Raw genomic sequence first — 5,111 nt, forward strand, 5'->3', positions numbered from 1 at the left:
TCGCTGGGGCTGTTGTGAGCGTTAAATGTACCTGAGCTGGGGCCAGCATGTAGTCGTGCTTGATAGAAAGGAATAGGTGCATTTAAGCTGTTATGAATATTCTGCAAGACTTTGGCGCTTTGTTTGCCCACCCAGCATCTGTCGTCCCTCCAGCCACTCCTTCCTTCCAGACTGTGCTGTGGGTGCGGCCTGTGGCCTGGTCCTAAGCCACTTCCCCGTGCCATCCGCTGGCATCAGGGATAGGCTGGGGGATGGACATGTGATCTACTCAGCCAATGAGCTGTGTTGGGGGTTTTTCCAGTAATACTGAGAAATTGATTCTAGCTCCTGGAATAGGATTTGAAGTTGAGTCACTTTCTTGGACCATAGGAAGAAATCTTGTCTGAGAATGAAGCCAACAACCTTGGGGCCATCAGTTGAGCCCAGAGCAAGCTGTTCCTGAAGCACATATGTGGGATTTTTTCACCCATCCATGCAATATTTATTGAGTGCTGTTGTGTTTGGTACCACTCCAGTTGCTGGGGCCACAGCTGGGAACAAGACAGTTCCCACCTCACAGATACCACAGTCCCGCTTAAGACATTTGTTGGGAATGCTGCTCTTCCCCCAGTATCGCTGTGGCTTTCTCTTGCATCTCCTTCAAGTCTTTTTTTTTTTTTTTTTTCTGAGACAGAGTCTCGCTCTGTTGCCCAGGCTGGAGTGCAGTGGCGCGATCTGGGCTCACTGCAAGCTCCGCCTCCCGGGTTTACGCCATTCTCCTGCCTCAGCCTCCCGAGTAGCTGGGACTACAGGCGCCGCCACCACGCCCGGCTAATTTTTTGTATTTTTAGTAGAGACGGGGTTTCACCGTGTTAGCCAGGATGGTCTCGATCCCCTGACCTCGTGATCCGCCCGCCTCCCAAAGGGCTGGGACTACAGGAGTGAACCACCGCGCCCAGCCTCCTTCAAGTCTTGATTCACAGGTTATCCCCTCCGAGGCATGCCCTGACTGGCTCAAAATTACATGCCCACAGACCTCGCCTACCCTTTCTGATTTATTTTACTCCTTAGCACCTGTAACCATGTGACATACTCTATGAAATACTTATTTTGTTCATTCTCTGTCTCTCCCACTAGAAAGTCAGCTCCACGAGGGAAGGGATTTTCATGTGCTGTTCACTGCGGATCCATAGAACAGAGTACCTGGAAACGAGTCTGGCATAGCACGGGTGCTCAGTGTTGAATAAATAAGCAGCCAGGGGGTCTCAGGAGGTGGCAGTGCCATGGCAGTTTGAAGGCTTCCGAAGGTGCCATCCATTTGAGAAACCCCCAGGGGAGAGCACAGCATGTGGCTGCTGTGGCCCAGCAATTCTCTTCTGACTTAAACCAGCTGGATTCATTTTTATTTTAATTTTTATTATTTCAGGGCAGGGCGGTGGTCACGTTCAGCCTTCAGGGAGGCCCGAGTTGTGCTCGGCAGCCTGCAATACTGGAGAGCTGCCTCTGGAGGGCGCACGGGAGTCTCGTTGCCGCGCTGGGGCGCGCAGTCCCTAGAGGTGAGAGAGGACCGTGGTGGGGGCAGTAATGGAGCATTTGCCTTTAGGCCTCTTTTCGCTTTCACAGCAGCCCTATGAGTCAGGTACCATTATCCCCATTTCCCTTTTTTTTTTTTTTTTTTTTGAAAAAAAAATGCTACTCTTCCCCCAGTATCTCTGTGGCTTTCTCCTGCATCTCCTTCAAGTCTTTTTTTTTTTTTTTTTTTTTGAGACGGAGTCTCGCTCTGTCACCCGGGCTGGAGTGCAGTGGCCAGATCTCAGCTCACTGCAACCTCCGCCTCCCGGGTTCAAGTCATTCTCCTGCCTCAGACTCCTGAGTAGCTGGGACTACAGGCACCCGCCACCTCGCCCAGCTAGTTTTTTGTATTTTTTAGTAGAGACCGGGTTTCACCGTGTTAGCCAGGATGGTCTCGATCTCCTGACCTCGTGATCCGCCCGCCTCGGCGTCCCAAAGTGCTGGGATTACAGGCGTGAGCCACCGTGCCGGGCTCATTATCCCCATTTCCTAAGGGAGGAAACCAAGGCGCAGGGAGGCTAAGTAACGTGCTCATGGTCCCTCAGGGTTAAGTGGCAGAATCAGAAAAGAACTAGAAGGAAAGGAGATACAAGTCACCATTTTTCTGTACACCCAGAGGGAATCCAGGAGGGACCCTGGATGGAGGGGCTGTCGTCTTTTGAGGCTCATTGTGCTGGGGTGTGACTCCTCTTGGGCCTGCTGCAGCCTCCACCCCGTCTCCCTGCTGCACGTCTCCTAGCAGTGGCCTCTGTCCTCTTAACTGTGCAGCCAGATGGGACCTGCTCAGCTCCAGGTGAAATGGACAGAAGGCCCCATCCCTGCCTGGTCTGAGGATTGGGAAGGGTTCCTGGAGGAAAACATGCTTAATTGGAGACCTGAAAGAGGACTAGGAGACAGGCAGGTGAAGAGGTGTGGGCAAAGACCTGAGGGTACTGGGGTGAGTGATGAATTTCTTCAGAGCCTCTTGGCATGAGTAGAGTGAATGTTTACCCCAACCCAATGAGGCAAATGCACCGCAACTTTCCTAGCCCACATTTCCATCTTTGCCCTTTACCGTAAACATTCAGAAGATGCATCCGCCTCCTTCCACTCGGGCAGAACAGAGGACGTTATCTGCATGCCAATCTCAGGTTATCTGTAGCCCAGTCTCAGAAATGTCTGAGCACTGGGCTTTGTAGTTTCCTGACCAGCCTCCGGGACAGGAAGCAGGGGGGCTCAAGGGCTATAGGGCCAGTGCCTTGCCGAGGCTGGGAATCCTCTTCTCAGGATCCAAAGACCCTGGAAACTGGAAGTCCCCCACCCACACAGAGGCACCCTGTTCCATGACTGGCTCAGCTTCCAGCTCTCTGGGGAGCTGGCCCCCTTTGGGGATATATTTTACAACCAAAGTTTTCTTCCCTTATGTCCACCAGCATGTGGGTGTGGTCAGGCTGCCTGGGCTGCAATCCCACCTGACCACTTGGCATCTCTTAGTTAACCTCTCTGGGCTTTACTTACCTTATCTGGAAAATGGGTTGAATGGCTTATTAATTGTGATGTGCCTATAGCAATGTCTGGCATATAATCAGTGCAACTCTCATTATTGTAGTATGAATGTGATTTGATGCTGTAATTTCTCCTCTCTTTAGTGCGCCAGGGTCGTCTTCTCTGAATACTCCAAGAAATGAGTGTCCAGCATGGATGTGAAGGAACGTTTTCTACGCCTGGAGTTTCAAGATGCCGCTGGGGAAAGCGGAGGCTGCTAGCAAACACCATTTTGGAGGGGGGCTCTATGTAGAAGAAAAGTATCCTAGCTTGGAGGTCGGAACTCAGATTTTCTAAAGGGGATTCAGGTGGCCAGAGGATAGTAGAGGCCCAGAAAGGAGGTCCCCAAGAAGGGGTGGGGCATGAGGGGATCCTCAGGCCGACTGGGGAGCTGAACCTGTTGTAACCGAGCGAGTTAGAAACGCCACACTTTGAGATGAATTCAGGAGTCCTTTATTAGCCGGCGACCGAGAGACGGTTAGTGCTCAAAATTCTCTCAGACCCGAAGAAGGGGCTTGATTTTCTTCTATACTTTGCTTTAGAAAGGGGAGGGGGCAGGGTCTAGTTAAAATAATCTTACAGAAGTAAAGCAGGCAAAAAGTTAAAAGGATAAATGGTTACAGGAAGGCAAACCGTTCCAGGTGCAGGGGCTTTAAATCTATCACAAGGTGAAAGACACGGGGCTTTGGGCGTTACCAACCGGACACAAACACGGGGGCTCTGGGTACTATTAACCAGGAGAATTCCTGGGAACTGCGGATAAAGCTTGCCACAGTATCTTCTCAGTTAATTGCATTCTTGGATGTGCTGGGAGTCAGCTTGCACAAGTCCTTGAGGAAGGAGGGTGGGTAAACGGCTGCAAATGAAATGAGCCAAGATGGAGTCTGTCTGGCTCTCTTAGCAAAGGGAGAGTCAATTCAGGCTAAAACAAGGTAGGGTATCACAAGCCCACTTAACAAGAGCAGCAGGACCCCAAGAAGAAGAGCTTTAGGCATCTCCACAGTGGGCCCAGGGCAGTTCCACACAGGTCTCTGAGACCCCACAGACAGGAGAGCTGTGACGACTCCTAGTGCCCAAGAAAGCAAGGAGGGGGTGGGCGAGAGACTCCCAGAGGCCTTGGGGCACTAGAGGAGAGATGGAGCCGGGAGATAGTGGCTCTTCAGGCTCCCCTCTGAGAGAGTGCGTGAGGTGTGGCCCCAGGCCCAAAGGTGGGTGGGTACCGTTGTGGGGGGTGCACGGGGTGAGGGAAGGGAGGACAGGAAGAGGAAGAGGAGGCGGTGGCCACAGCGGCGTGGTGCTCAGCCAGATTCAGCTTCGTGGGAAAAGTCCCCGGTGGGCCGGGCTGGCACTGGGGGTGCCCTGGCTCTGTGTCTCGGCTGGGTGGCTGACTCCTCCTGGAACGCATCCCTGACATCCTCCAGGCGGTGCTGGGGCTCCTATGGGGACACACAGTGCCCAGGCTTCCAGCCTCCCACCGCTGGCTCCCTGTGGACCCAGCTGCCCCCCACAAGCCTGCGAGCCACCGGAGAGCGAGGGCAGGCTGTCCTTGCCGTCCAGATACCTGGCACAGGAGGGGGTCTCAACCTTCAGGGTATGGGCTGACTCAGTGGGTTTCTCCTCCCTCCAGCTCTAACCTGCCTGTGGAATAAATAAACCACTCCTCTGGGTCATCTGGCTGGTGCAGGCCCCGGGGCAGTGCCCCTTTGAGGGGAAAATGGGGCATTCTAGTTTCCGTGAGCCCTGGGACTCCTCTCCCTCCCACCACTGCTGCCTACCCTCCCGTTCCAGGCACGCAGGCTTCCTTCCGTCTGGCGAGTCCTGCTGGAGTCGTCCTTCCTGACCCCTGCCTTTGCTTAGCCTCATCCCCATCTCTCAGTCCCATCCTGCAGCTGGGCAGGCAGTGCTGGGCCCCGGAAATGCCCGCTTCCTCCCTGGCGCACGTGGCCTGTGATTTTCCTTGAGCACAGCACTTTGTGACTTTGATGTAAACATCAAACACAGCCCCCTTTCCTGTCTTCGCATCCAGGAAATAGGTT

The sequence above is a fragment of the Macaca fascicularis genome, chromosome 13 (assembly GCF_037993035.2).
Source record: "Macaca fascicularis isolate 582-1 chromosome 13, T2T-MFA8v1.1".
Classification (NCBI taxonomy): Eukaryota; Metazoa; Chordata; class Mammalia; order Primates; family Cercopithecidae; genus Macaca; species Macaca fascicularis.